Source organism: Clupea harengus, chromosome 3 (assembly GCF_900700415.2).
Source record: "Clupea harengus chromosome 3, Ch_v2.0.2, whole genome shotgun sequence".
In the NCBI taxonomy this organism is placed as follows: Eukaryota; Metazoa; Chordata; class Actinopteri; order Clupeiformes; family Clupeidae; genus Clupea; species Clupea harengus.
In genome coordinates this window covers 26,782,602-26,797,992 of record NC_045154.1, presented here as the reverse complement: position 1 = coordinate 26,797,992, position 15,391 = coordinate 26,782,602, and the positions used below count along the sequence as shown (strand labels likewise).

Sequence of the window (15,391 nt, the reverse complement as noted above, 5' to 3'; positions counted from 1 at the left end):
TGCCTGATTTATTGGCCTTTGAGTAAGTGGTGCAGGAAGGGTCTGTGTTTTTGTACCATTTGTGCAGTGATCCAAAGTTGAGAAAGCTGCGGTGGTGAAACATCAGCTGACTGAAGACTATGATATACTATACTGTACTGTATATGAAATTAAACAACCTTACATGTAGACTGACAAAAATCTTTCTGGTATCCTCATTCTGTGGTTCTTTGAGGCTTGTTTTATTACTGAAGCACCTGAATGTACCTAGTTGCGGTTTGTGGTATCATGCATGGGTGGTATAATGTGTAAAATTATGTGAATAACTATTTTCCTTATTTTTTTGTTCTCCATATTCACTTTTCAGTGCAGAGCTAAGCTGGAAGAATAGCAAACAATCCATCAATCAGTCAAGGCGCAAAAATACACATTCCTATCAAATTTTACAAAAGGTCTGGTTGTTGCACGAGTTCAAGATTGAGAGTGTGTGAAAACAGTGCTGATGGCCCTTCTAAACGCATATAAAAACTCAACAGGGGGTAGCTCTGTTCCATGGAAAATCTGCTCATACCAAAAAATAGAGAAACACCTCTCTGTCGCTAATTGTCTGGAAAAATATGACAGGGTCCATGTTGTAAAATCGGGTCAGTTGAGGTGGAGAAATGAACCCAGTCGTCTGTGAGCCAACAGAGCAGCCAATATCAGTAAAAATGGAGGGGTGGGGTGGGGTGGGGGGGGGCAGACAATAACAAGGGTGTTTCCAGACACACACACACAAAAAGAAAAAAAAGGCTTATTATTTTTAATGGGTTAACACTCCAATTGAGAGTCCCAATCTGGACACTTTAACTGGTTGTGTTCCTCTCCTCTCATAATTAGACTGCATTAAGGCTCTTAAAGCAGAAGGATGCCTTTGTTCTGCCGCTGTGGAGCTAACAAGGGGCCCGTGGCTGCACTCCTCTCCCACACTGTTAATCATGAGCCCACGCCTAAGTGATGACATGGACAACACATAGCCAAATAAAGAATGTCGTCTCTCTCTCTCTCTCTCTCTCTCTCTCTCTCTCTCTCTCTCTCTCTCTCTCTCTCTCTCGCTCTCTCTCTCTCTCTCTCTCCTGCTGGTGACACAGCTCCAAACATGCCTGTTTGTTCTCCCTCCTCTCACAGAGAGAAAAGGAGAAGACAACGTGCCATTCTTCTGAGATGTTTGCTCAGAAGCTTAGCTCCTAGCAAGAGTTGCCAAGGTGGTGAAGAAGAAGCCATTAGGAAGAATGGAACCTGTCAGCATGTATCAGGTTCAGAAAACATTACTCTTACTCCAGACTGATTGTCCATTGTGAAGGAGAATGCAGGTGAGTTGAAAACACGGGAAGGCTGACAACTGACAACCTAGACATTTGATAAATTCTGTTTGCCGCTGTGTCGTACAAAGCCTGTTGAAAAGAGTTAAGTACATTGTGGATGAGTTTCTACGCAGTCCCACACTTTTTCTAGACCTTAGGAGTCATTAGGTACACCAGAGCAGGTCAATAGGTACCTATGGCTCATAACTTAGTCAACATTTGTTACATTTTGTATGTTGGTGTCAAACGGGTACTTTGATACAGAACAACACAGTTTCCATCAGAGCACCATTTGCTATAGCAGACTTGCCTCAAATTGGGTGAGTTGCCTCTGCGCCGAGTGAGCAAGGGAGGGCACTGTTGGCCTAGTGACAGAACTAGAAAATATTCTTTAGGACCGAGAAACTTCCATCCTATCGTTCAAGAACCACACCGTGATGGCAAGATAACAGCCTGATTGTAAGACTCACTCACAGCCCAACTCACAAAAAAATATGTGAAGCAAGCAAAGCAACTCTGATGCCCCCTCCGTCAGACGGCTCAACTCGAGGCGCATAAGGGAATAATTTATGTCCATTTGCAGTGAACCATAACCCTGCCTCTGACAAGGCGAACTGTCATCAATCACTGGTCTGAAAGAGTCTCCACTCCTGTTCTCTCCCTCAGATCCCTCACTCCGACATAATGATAGGTTGTGCTCGCAGAGACTGCCTTGACACGGAGACCTGCCTCTCCTGTAGAACCCTGATACTATTTCAAAGGTGCAGCTCCTGCATTGTGGGTGTAAACCATATGTGGCACAGGAGGAGCACACGGCTGTGAGAGGGGCTGCATTGACCTCTTTTCAAGGTAGAATGTTTTGGTCCGAAACCTGGCCATGCAGCCACTGAACTGAGGTGCAACTTTGTGTCAGACTTTATAATTATGTTTGTGCATTTCAACATGTGATAGCATGTGTCCATCAGAGCCTTCCCAAATAGCTTATGCCAGGTGTTGTCCATTTCATGTGAACATCAGTTTTCAAATGTGGACATGATTAAACGATGCAGGACAGATGATAAAGTAGAGGATTTCACTATGTATTCCTTCTCCACACACACACACACACACACTCTGATTTCCTTGGGTAACAGTTGTCCCTGGTCCTATATTAATTTGGTTGGAGCTCGCAGCCACTTAACATCACTTCAGCATCTCTTCTGCAGGGACAGGGGTGGACATTTAACCTATGTTGTGTACACAAGCACAGTCCCACACTGGCCTCGAACTCACAACTACGTGCATGGGAGGCGGGCATGCTGGCAAGGAGGTCAAAACCAATTGGTGCTAGCATCTGTCACATACACATCTCTTAAGGTGTCAGAGAGTGAGGTTTACTCACTGCACAGCACTGTACACGCCGGCTGCCGTTGAACTCACCCCCTAAACCTCACTCCCAATCACGGTCACACCACCAATGTAACTTGCGTTGTGTAGACAAGCGCAGGACTCAAACTCGTAACCTCGGACATGGGAGATGGGTGTGCTAGCAAGGAGGCTAAAACCCATGGGTGCTAGCATTTGTTTTGCTAACATGTCTCCAAGGTATTGGGGAATGAGGTTTACTCACTGCACAGCGATGTACCTGCCGGCTACCATTACACTGTGTAATGCTTTATTTGACTGTTGTAAAGATTTTGAGATAGCACTGGTAGCTAGCTAGCTATATCAAGTATTGAGGGAACAGGTTTTTCAAGCAGTGTTGGTGGTAAAGTGTTTAGCATTATTGCTGAGAAAGTAGTTGACCAAGCCAATGCAAAAAGAAGAGAAGGAAGTGATGAAGGGAATCTCTGTATGGTGGCTTTTAATAGCCTGCACATGTGTCACTTCAAGGGAATTATGTATACAGTAAGGTCCTTTATGCTGTATTGTTAGACCTTATTTTTGTTCATATTTCTAATGTCATAAAAACTTTCTCCTTCATATTAGTGTGCCTCTGTCTTAAGAATGAACACAAAGCTGTAAATGGTGCTAAAAGCTGAGGTATCAGGAAGGAGAGAAGTGGCCTGCTTTTTCACAGCACTTTGTGTTCCTAGAACGGCATACTTGTAGCTCCTGGAATGACATTCATTTAGTCCCAAGGACAGCATAGGCTACATCTCATTCTGTTGGTCAGGCCTACATTATTATAGTCCCAGGAATTACATATTGACGTTTTTCCAGAGAGTATATGAATATCAAATACATCCATGCAGTCGGTCAACTATGGGCATTTTCATGAAGATCAGCACCCTCACATATTACTAGGAGTAGAGAAGCTAAACTGCAATAAATCATCCGTTTGAAATGTCTCACAACTTTATATTGGCATGCAGAAGGACACACTCAAGAAGATGTCCCACTGTAATGAGTTTAAAATTGTATTTGTCATTCTATTGTCAACTATTATTTGTCATTCTGTCCTTTTTGTGTGGAAAATAAACAGTGTTTGAATTAACACTCTATCATACCCTAGCTTCAGAACATGCATTATCTATCTATGTATGACATACTACATAGCTTGTAAAAGGTGTTGCACAAATACACTGTTATGGATGACTGTAGGAAAACACTGATGAAAATCAAGGAGATCCTCCAGGAGAACTTCCTGCTGTCATGACCGTTCAGCCTGGTGCCACATCTTTGGTCCTGCAGCTGTAGACTGTGTTCTGCCATCTCTTATTGACTACCTGTAGGACGTGAGACATACATACTTAGAATAAAACATACTTTTTGTTTGTATGGGACAATGTGGCAGTTGGCCACAAACCTTTGAATAGGTGCATGCTCAAAGTGGTAAACAAAGAAACAAGCTAAGAATAATAATCCCATAGGATCTTCCTCAGGCAAAGCCAGCAAGTGAAGGTTTCCCCTACTCTTCCATTATGGTGGTCTTCAGCTTGCTCTTTCTCAATCAGGGATGGGTCATATAGCCTATATTTCCTCATTTCTATAAGCTATTTATCTCCTTAAATATTCATATTCATACTCCCTGGAACAACATCAATATGTAATTCTGGGATTACAATGTCGCGTTCCAGGAATTACATGTATGCTGTCCCTGGGGCAATATGAATGTGTTTTTACAGCTTTGTGCTCGTTTTAAAGGCAGAGGCGGACTAATATGAAGGGAAATAATTCTCTTGAAGTGAATCAGTTCCCATGTGTTAGACTCCCGGCCTCACTCTTGTTTTTTCTTTTTGCATTAGTCAGGAATCAAACACAGATTAACTATTTACTAAGGAACTATGCTAACCACTGTACCACCAACACTGCTTGAAAAGTCTGCTCCCTCAATACTTGATATAGTCAGTTTGCTAGCCAACAATGCTATCTCAAACTCTTTTCAAAAGTCATATAAAGAATTACACAGCATTAGCCTACAACCATTGCACTATAGTCCTTATACAGTTTTCGCTATGTTGCGTTAGTAAGGCATGAATGTACATCTAGTGGCAGTTAGCATTAGAATGCATCTGTCCTCACACATGTGAACGACATCACATCCTCAAGCCTAACAATGATTGGCTGAGGTCCCTGGTACGACAAAATAAGTGTAGGACCAGGAACAACTGTTATGTGAGGAAATCAGAGCGACCCACGCATAGACACCGCAGTGGCCCCCTGTCTGAGAAACTCTAGCCAGTCAGACAAAGGCTTTTCCTTTCCTTTTCTGTGTGTGTGTGTGTGTGGGGTTGGGTGTGAGTTGCTGAGAAAGGTGAACTCTCACCTCACCTTCACTGCCCACTCCTGCGGACCAACACAACCACTTCATTGTACCACCACCTCAGGACACCTCCGAGTGGGACAGACCCCAGGCCCTCTAACCTCAGTGCTCTCTCAGATGCCGCCAGAGTCCTGCCATTGTCTGGAGACAGAGGTCCTGTTTGTGGCTTCTCTAACTCTCTCTTTCCCTCTCAAACTCTCTCTCTCTCTGATAGGGCCGTTTCTCTTAAAATGTTGGAAGCATTTTTGGAGTTTTATTGCCTCCTACTCAGTGGTTCATCTCAGCAGAACGGGAGAAAGGATTCATTCATGATCCTTTCGTGGGGGATTAAATCGTTCTGGGCTGGTTCCGCAGATTGCTTTGTGCGCAGGCTGGTTTTCTGATGTGGCGTTTCTGTAAACGGGGCAACAGAGGTGGTAGGAGGTGATTTGGAATGTGTTAGTTCTGCTCCCATGCACACAGGCTGAATCACACAGAACTGCTCAACCCTCTTACATTCCAAAGAAAGTATCAACAACTTTTAGAAGACCCATAGAAAAGTATTCATAACAACACCACAAATAATGTTGTCAAGTATGTAGTTGTGTGTATACATGAACAAATACTTGCCATTGCATCAGCCCTCGCTTAACACTCAACACACTGGAGGGACTGGAGGGACTGGAAAATGAAGATGTCCACAGAAGAAGTGTTTTTTTTTTTTTCAGTCCTTTCTTTTGTCACCCCATATGGCTCAAATATCCCAAATCCCGGATAGACACAGCTGCTGTCACCAGCCTAATTGGTGTGATCATCCATGCTTTGCCACAGGCCATGATGTCTGAGGCGTCTGCCAGAGACTGTGAGAGAAGATTTGTCAGGTGGCAGAAGATAATTGGCAACATGCTATTGACACATGAAACAGATTTTCCGATTCATCAGAGAAGACGTGTACAGTTGCGTTCATGGGTAAATGGCTCAGATTAACAAAAATTTGAATCATGACAAGAGGCTTAAAAAGAAATGAATGCCTTTATTCATTGTAACTGCTACTATAATTGTACCACATTTTACTGTGCATATCCTCCTTTACTTTCACTTGTGTCTGAAAAAAACAGCTATGAGAAAACCACTCAGGCTTAAAACATGCAGGCCTGGGTTGTTTGTTTGGACGTGACTCATGGCTCGTCTCATTGGGTCTCCAAATAGTCTGCAGATAAGGAGAAGTTGTCTCATCTCAGCGTGCACTGATCTACCTCTCAGTTAAAGAGAGAGCTGCCCCAGCATCTGATCGGAGCCAAAGGATGGCACAGAGGAGATGAAAGAGATTGCTGCAGCGCCCCCTCCTCAAGAATATGAGTGATGATGGGCTCATCCGATTTATCTGGTAAACCCAGAGATCACTGGTGAGAACCATGGAAGTGTTTAATGCTATAGGCGAGCTGCACAGGGATTTCAATGATGAGGCAAGAGGGATGTTGTATGACAAAGTCAGATGTATTTTGTCAGCAATGCTTTTATATCAAAATGACTTGAGAGGGGCTGTAACGTGAGCTCCATTTGTCTTCAAAATTGCAGCATTCAAAGTGTTGGGGCCTTCCATTGTTCCATTGTGACCCACTGTCAGATGTTCTGTCCTTGTCACTGATCTCTTTCTGTGCAATCCCCTGACAGCTATTCATGTGACAGAAGTACAGCATGTTCATCCCTAGAAACATGCATTACTTGTACCGCACATTAGAACAGTAGGTTTGTCTATTCTACACATGCATTACTGGTACTGCACCTGTAATTACAGTACATGAAATGCCTTCTTTCCTTCAGGAAATGCATTCTCTACTTTTTTCTCTCCATCTTTCTCTTTATCTCTCTCAGTCTACTTTCTCTCACACTCCATCTCTCTGCTTCACTCCATTTTTCTCTCCTTCTTTCAATATTTTCCCTCTTCACTGTCTCTTTATCTCTTTCTCCAGAGCCACTCTTGTTCACTCCTAGTTCCTTTCTTCTTTCTTTCTTCCACTCTTCTTTCCTTCTTCCACTCTTCTTTCCTTTCTTCTTTCCTTCTTCCACTCTTCTTTCCTTCTTCCACTCTTCTTTCCTTTCTTTTTTCCTTCTTCCACTCTTCTTTCCTTCTTTCACTCTTCTTTCCTTTCTTCTTTCCTTCTTCCACTCTTCTTTCTTTTCTTCTTTCCTTCTTCCACTCTTCTTTCCTTCTTCCTTTCTTCTTCCTTTCTTAACTTTTGCATTTCATGCACTAGTATTTCCTTCAGGAAATGCATTTTCTAGTTTGAAGAATCGAAAACTGCAAATGGCATGTATTACAGTTTTTTTCAGTCGCTTTGGTACTTTTTCAAATCATCCTTAATATTTCTAAAACCGTAAGTGCATTTCTCGAAACAATTCGAACAAACACTGAGTAAAACAGATACAACAGTAATTAGCATTCCCTTGAGTCCACCAAACCATGACCTAATGCTGTTTAAGTAAATAAAGCCCAACATGACCACGTACAGTATGTAATGTGGCATGTTGCTTCTTACAAACCCCTTGTGAATGAGATCCCTGTGAATGTTTTTATGCAAGTAAGGTAAGATTCTGTAAAGCCCAATGGTGAAATATGACTAAACACACTAAACAGCAGATGATTGTACATAACCTTTTGCATGAATGTGCTTAATTTGCAAAATGTTCAAAAGAATGAGAAATTGTTATGATGTGCACAGGTAATTAGATAATGTAGAGGTTGAACAGCTTTGAGAATTTCAATTCTGATCTGAAAAATGTACCAAAGCCACTTTGGGACTAATTGGCTTTCAAATGAGTTGTCTTCAATGAGACTCGAGTGAAATTTCTATATTTCACCAATCTGCTGGTTAGATATGCAAATTTACAACAAAGTTATGTTACAGAGTGTAGACCTAACATATATTGTCATTCAATGTCACACAAAGAGACACACAACTTTTTTAAGAAAACGTCCAAAAAAAAATATTCTTAAAAAGCACACACAACGACAGGACATAAAAAAATGGCTTTAACCCTGTCAATATTTCAAACCAGTCAACACAACATGTACGACTGTAACAACATGAATATGAAGTGCCTAGATACAACATGAATATGTTTGACAATTGAAGTCAGACTCCAAGCTTAGTAAATACATCAGGCTTTTGATATGCTGTGTGTGGACTGAGGACCACTGGAGGAAGCAAATATAATAACCTCTGCCTTTATTTTCATATTAAAGCTGGCCATAGCAATGACAGATGATGAACGTTTTTTTTTTTTTTTAGTAAAAGTCTGTAAAACAACTACAGACATGTACAACAGTCTGCTTGTATATATTTGTAAAAAGAACTATAGACAGTATAGGGCATACATTACAGATCTATACACACCATAGGTTTGTAATAGGAAATACAGACATTAACAACAGGCTCAATGCCGTAAGAGCTGTTTGAGATGGTTGCCATGGAGAGGAGTGGAGCTCTGGACAGACCAGATGAGCAGCCTGAGGCAGTGGCTAAGATTGCTGATGTCATCATGAGGGAGGAGGAGATGCCAGCAAGAGCCAGAGCTCTGGAGAAGAGCAGGGCCCTATTTGTCGTACGTGGTTCAATTAAGTCGATCAAATGTCCCATTAGCCAGTTTAAATTAACGTGATGATTGAGGACAGGCTATTTCGGTTCGTCCAAGGCTGATCCGCGCTTAAACAGTATTGTTAATTCGAATCAGACTTCACTTATCAGGGCAATTGCGCGTGCCCGTCTTACTTCAAAGGGGGAAACATTGATAACCAAAACCATGATTTCTTGACGGTACAATGGCTACTAAACTCAAAGAAAGACCTTCTTTTTTTCTCCGCTGGCGAGCAGGAGATGATCATGAACGCTTATGAAGAATACAAGACCATAATCATGGCAAAATCCAACAGCGCCACTGCTGCGAGAGCAAAACAAGAAGCTGTGTATGGAGCTGTGTAGGCGGGGATAACTATGTATGTATATATTACAAAAACTGTGACAGTGGTACAGGGGGTAAAGGAGTTGTTTAAAGGAGTCGTTTATTAATCGCAAGGTTGCTAGTTCGATTCTCCTTACCAAGTGTATTTTTACATTGCCTTGTAAAATCTTTGAATTAAAGCGTCTGCTAAATGACTAAATGTACATTTATTAATATGAAATTCAATAAATTGAAGCAGTTAATAAATTGTGTGTATTTCTCTCTATTCTTATCATCCAGTCCATTTCTCTCTATTCTTATCATCCAGTCCACCTTAATCATTTTCTACAATAATATGCTATGGTGTAGCCTACTAATATCACTGTCATATAATTATGAGTGCTTTGTTCTCCGCATCGCCGACACTACAAAAATGTACCACTCGCAAAAAAGCTAAAGGTTATGCATAGAGTCCGTGAGACAGTCAATGCTTGGCTGCGGCGTGTGGTGTTTGCAATAAATGGCTCGAGAAGGCCTTGTAAATAAATGATTCCTTGTCGGCTGAATCGGTAGCGCTCATACAAGAACTCGTCATGATGGAATAAGCCATTCCTGTGCTCCAATACACCACACAGCCCCAGCCACAACAGGCGAACAGGACCCCGAAGCAAATTAAATGACACAATCTCACTCGTGCAGCATGCTGGGAGCCCACCACAGTTCTGTGATCTGCAGCATGCCAGAAGCTCGCCATACCAACACAGTGTCCTACTTGGAGACCGAGACTGAGCTCTGTGCTAATGTGCATCCAGATATCAAAAACAGAACAGTTAAGAGAAAAGTGCTGCATTTGAATGCACTGTGCAAACCAGGGCAAGCTAGCAAACATTATAGGAATATTTCAATGTAGCCATGTATGTGATACCTTAACACAAAAGATGGAGCTAAAATAATTACTCGCAAAGATGTTTAGAAAACTTAAAGAACCAAAATCTATAGTTTCTGACCAATAGAAAAATCAGCTTTATTCTAGTTGCACAACCCACCATTTTTACTAAGGCATTTCAAGAGCTAAACAGAAGGCCGATGCCCCTGTAATGCCACCTGCTGTTTTGGTACCTAGACATTTGAACTCGTACAAGACGAATACCAGTCAAGTGACATGATCCAGATATCCAGTCCATTGCATGCACATTTGCAAGTTGTGGGGCATATATATATAAAACACATTCCATTAACAAGTTGTGGGGGTATTGGTTACACATTCAGTTTGTGACAATGGCAACACCATGTAAAACCTGGTGTTGCCACTGGTAATTTTCTGGCTTCACAATAGCCTCGAGTTGATAAATTAGTCAAGTTTATTTGAAACCAACGGTAAGCTTGTTTGGCTAATAAAGGTGAAAATTGAGAATTGTTTTGTTGAACACTCAAGTGAAGGCACCAGAACCATTTCAAGCCAGTTTTGGATGAATCTGGTACTAATCTTGTCTTCAAATAAACTGACAAGGCAATGACCAGCTGCTTAAACAATTGTATTTATTGCCACAAAGTTGCATATTGAGGGTTGCTTCCACATCCTGGTGACCACATGATTCCTGGTATAAAAGAAAAACACAAATTCAGAAAACTGAAGTCTCTTAATTGCTCTTGGTCTGGAGACATTTATTAAAAGTAAATAAAGCCAGCATGTCATGTGGGACTAACAGGCGTGTTCCCCTTCTGTGAGAATACCCGAGTCCAAGATTTGGTCTTGGCCTTCGGTTGGTCGAGATCAGAGGGATAAAGGAACTTGGCAAAAAAAGGTTTGAGGGGTTCATCTCCTGCAGACTAATTTTTTGTGAGGGCAGCTGGTTGTTGGCAGTTCTGATGGAGTGGTCGTTGGAGCAGCAGTGGATGCTGGAGCCTTAGCTGGCATGGGCGGTGTGAAAAGGTACTGTGGTAAAACTGGTCAGTGTCCATTAACTGCTGCTGGACTTGATTGGATGGCTTGATCGTCATTGAAGCCACTTCAGTTGCAGCTCCTGCTGCTTCAGCTCACAGGCAGTTAATGAAGTTGCTTCTGTAGTAGTTGGAGTTTTGCTGAGAGCCTTCCCTGGCATGAAAGGGTTAGAGTATCCTGGGTACATGAAGTCAGAGTGCATCAACTGCTGCTGCTGCTGCTGAGGGGGAAGCTTAGAGGCAGTGGACGAAATTGCTTCTGTGGTAGTTGGAGCTGCAGTAGTTTGAGGGGGAGCCTTTACTGGCATGAAAGGGTTTCTGTATCCTGGGTACATGAGGTAAGAGTGCATCAATTCTTGCTGCTGCTGCTGCTGCTTCAACTGTTGCTGCTGCTGCTGCATCAACTGTTGCTCTTGTGGGGGAAGCTTAGAGGCAGTGGATGAAGTTGCTTCTGTAGTTGGAGCTTCAGTAGTTTGGTAGGGAGCCTTCACTGGCATGAAAGGGTTAGAGTATCCTGGGTACACGAAGTCAGAGTGCATCAACTGTTGCTGCTGATCTTGTGGGGGAAGCTTAGAGGCAGTGGATGAAGTTGCTTCTGTAGTAGTTGGAGCTTCAGTAGTGGGAGCTGCAGTAGTTTGAGGGGGAGCCTTTACTGGCATGAAAGGGTTTCTGTATCCTGGGTACATGAGGTAAGAGTGCATCAATTCTTGCTGCTGCTGGTGCTTCAACTGTTGCTGCTGCTGCATCAACTGTTGCTGCTGCTGCTGCTGCTGCATCAACTGTTGCTGCTGCTGCTGCTGCTGCATCAACTGTTGCTGCATCAACTGTTGCTCTTGTGGGGGAAGCTTAGAGGCAGTGGATGAAGTTGCTTCTGTAGTTTGGTAGGGAGCCTTCACTGGCATGAAAGGGTTAGAGTATCCTGGGTGCACGAAGTCAGAGTGCATCAACTGTTGCTGCTGATCTTGTGGGGGAAGCTTAGAGGCAGTGGATGAAGTTGCTTCTGTAGTAGTTGGAGCTTCAGTAGTGGGAGCTGCAGTAGTTTGAGGGGGAGCCTTTACTGGCATGAAAGGGTTTCTGTATCCTGGGTACATGAGGTAAGAGTGCATCAATTCTTGCTGCTGCTGCTGTTGCTTCAACTGTTGCTGCTGCTGCTGCATCAACTGTTGCTGCTGCTGCTGCTGCATCAACTGTTGCTGCAGCTGCTGCATCAACTGTTGCTGCATCAACTGTTGCTCTTGTGGGGGAAGCTTAGAGGCAGTGGATGAAGTTGCTTCTGTAGTTTGGTAGGGAGCCTTCACTGGCATGAAAGGGTTAGAGTATCCTGGGTGCACGAAGTCAGAGTGCATCAACTGTTGCTGCTGATCTTGTGGGGGAAGCTTAGAGGCAGTGGATGAAGCTGCTTCTGTAGTAGTTGGAGCTTCAGTAGTGGGAGCTGCAGTAGTTTGAGGGGGAGCCTTTACTGGCATGAAAGGGTTTCTGTATCCTGGGCACATGAGGTAAGAGTGCATCAATTCTTGCTGCTGCTGCAGCTTCAACTGCTGCTGCTGCTGCTGCTGCTGCTGCTGCTGCTGCTGCTGCATCAACTGTTGATGCTGCTGCTCCTCTTGTGGGGGAAGCTTAGATGCAGTGGATGAAGTTGCTTCTGTAGTTAGAGCTTCAGGAGTTTGGTAGGGAGCCTTTACTGGCATGAAAGGGTTAGAGTATCCTGGGTACACGAAGTCAGAGTGCATCAACTGTTGCTGCTGCTGCTGATCTTGTGGGGGAAGCTTAGAGGCAGTGGATGAAGTTGCTTCTGTGGTAGTTGGAGCTTCAGTAGTGGGAGCTGCAATAGTTTGAGGGGGAGCCTTTACTGGCATGAAAGGGTTTCTGTATCCTGGGTACATGGGGTAAGCGTGCATCAATTCTTGCTGCTGCTGCTGCTTCTTCAACTGTTGCTGCTGCTGCTGCTGCTGCTGCATCAACTGATGCTGCTGCTTCAACTGATGCTGCTGCAGCTGCATCTACTGTTGCTGCTGCTGCATCAACTGTTGCTGCTGCTGTTGATCTTGTGGGGGAAGCTTTGAGGCAGTGGATGAAGTTGCTTCTGTAGTTGGAGCTTCAGTAGTTTGGTAGGGAGCCTTCACTGGCATGAAAGGGTTAGAGTATCCTGGGTACACGAAGTCAGAGTGCATCAACTGTTGCTGCTGCTGCTGCTGCTGCTGATGTTGTGGGGGAAGCTTAGAGGCAGTGGATGACGTTGCTTCTGTAGTACATGGAGCTTCAGTAGTGGGAGCTGATGGATGGATAAGTGGTGGATCCATAGGAGATTGAGAGGCTTGGGTTGACATGGGGCAAGAAAGGGTTACTGGATTGCCTTGCCATAACATCTGGAGCAAATGGTTGCCACCCTGGAGGGAAAATAAATAAATACCATTAAAAAAATAAGTCATGCCCAGTTTTTAAAACAACTACACACAACAACAAAGTCCTACATGAGTTGGAATGCTAAAGATTAACTTCAGGGTCTTTTTGGCATCATCTCCAGGACCAATTCTGGTTCAGAAGCCATGTACACCCAGTGGGCATGTACATGCACACATCAGGCTATATGTAAGGCACCGAGTGTGATGGTTGGCTGATCTCACCCTCATATAATATACAATACAATATAACATACAATATTTAGGGCCTTTGTTTCTATTTCAAGTAGCTTGCATGTTGTTGGGGTTTGGTAATTACATTTAAGAATTTTGTAAGCTACATTTTTAGTATGTGTGATTTCATAATTTAATATTTAGGGCACCCCAATGGTCAGCAGCAGATCCAACAACAAGCTTACATGGAATATTATTATTATTATTATTATTATTATTATTATTATTATTATTATTATTATTATTATTGTTTTTAAACTTCCATAGCTGGTAGAAAAAATGCAAATGCATTATGGGTGCCATGAACGCATTTACTCAAACACCTTTTGTATTTAAGTCACTTTCTAGTGACTCCTATAATTAAAAATGACAAAACCTACCTGATTTATAACATCACAACCATCATAGGGGATGAGAAACACAAAGCCCAGTATGGTCCTGTACACAGAGTAGCCACAGTCCTGCGGCAGCTGGTTTAGCTTGAGCAGTGTTCCTCCTGCTGACAAAAAGACACCAAGTCCTCAGGTTCTCTCCCAGAGTTTACAATGACCCAACCCCACACACAAGGAAGGAACAGAAAAGGTTAGTTTGCTGAATCTGGCAAGCCTTTGCATTAGTGTAGTCAGTGAGTAGCTGATAACAGCAAGGCCCTGGTGAGTTGTTGAAAATATATTTCAGCACCAAAAACGAGCAGTCGGCTGAAGCCCAATATTTTAAAACTATCCAATATAAGCCCTTTACCTCTGTCTAGCTGAAGTGAAGCGGATCCTGGGCCTTGTGTCGAGAACTTCATGAGGTCCTTAGTACATAACACAGTTGGTCGCATACTAGCCCAGGCTGCCTTAGAAGAACTGGAGTCATCAATGACATCTTGTCCACCAACCAGCTCAGCAGCGTCAGCTTGAATGTTAAAGCTATCCTCATTTTTCACTGGGCCAAAATCAGGAATATCCCACTCGAACATCATCGTTTTTTTTCCTCTCCATGTCTCTCTTGTCTTCGCATGATTTCGAGGCTTACACAGCATATTTGGCTGAAACAAAGAAAGCCAACACAGAAAATTAAAACAACATCCCTGTTTGGCTTAAGCCTCATTTTAAAATTTTCTTTCATAAACAGCGAGCTGCCCAAACGCTTGTCTCGCGGCCCTTTCAGTTGGGTATAAATACAAAGCGAGTTATTCCCAATTAACATAAATTGATGTCACACCAACGATATCGCTTAACTCCTTGTCAGTTTATCAGACGCAGCTGGTCTTACTTACTTAAATACTCACCAATTTCATTGAGTTAACAGCTGAACAGGTCAAATTAGACGCCAGCCCAATGATAACTCAGTCACATCAACTATTCAATCAGTTTCACTGGATAATCTCAGGCGCTAAAGGAGGCCTGTGTCATCAATAGACTTAACATGAATGCGCCTAGTTGTAGTAATTTCCCCATAAAGTAGGCTACAAACTTTTGTCAGGTTTTTAATGGCACACACGACACACTGGAACACACACGTGCATATATGGAGGCGAGACAGGACACACGCACACACACACACACACACACACGCAGGTAGGCCTGAGGTCGCGGTGAATTTATTTTCTGCTTTTTCCCCATCCTGGACCGTCCTTCCTCAAGGACCCCCCAGGAGCAGTAGGCAGCTTCTTCTTCTTACCGACTTCTGCGATTAATTCAGCTCGAACCGCTTAACGTAGAAACTTCGTTCAAACTTTGTTGCGTAGGTCTTGTAAACGACACTTATGCTATGTATTTTTGAATTTTCTGAACTTTATACTTTTTAAGATATTAAAGAAAAACTAAAACAAATTTTCCCAT

General features: G+C 43.0%; 1 long non-coding RNA gene across 3 annotated transcripts; it reads right to left on the bottom strand.

Moving 5' to 3' along the window:
- Window positions 1–13,087: 13,087 nt before the first annotated feature.
- LOC105890465 lies at window positions 13,088–14,622 on the bottom strand. 3 transcript variants are annotated; one of them, XR_004163250.1, is made up of 3 exons: window positions 14,519–14,622; window positions 13,943–14,061; window positions 13,088–13,316 (listed from the first exon to the last, which is right to left on the bottom strand). It is a non-coding gene; the product is annotated as an uncharacterized LOC105890465 (long non-coding RNA). The 3 variants fall into 3 exon arrangements; XR_004163249.1 differs by having other exon boundaries at window positions 13,943–14,058; XR_004163251.1 differs by lacking the exon at window positions 14,519–14,622 and adding an exon at window positions 14,304–14,493.
- Between the last annotated feature and the right edge of the window lie 769 nt (window positions 14,623–15,391).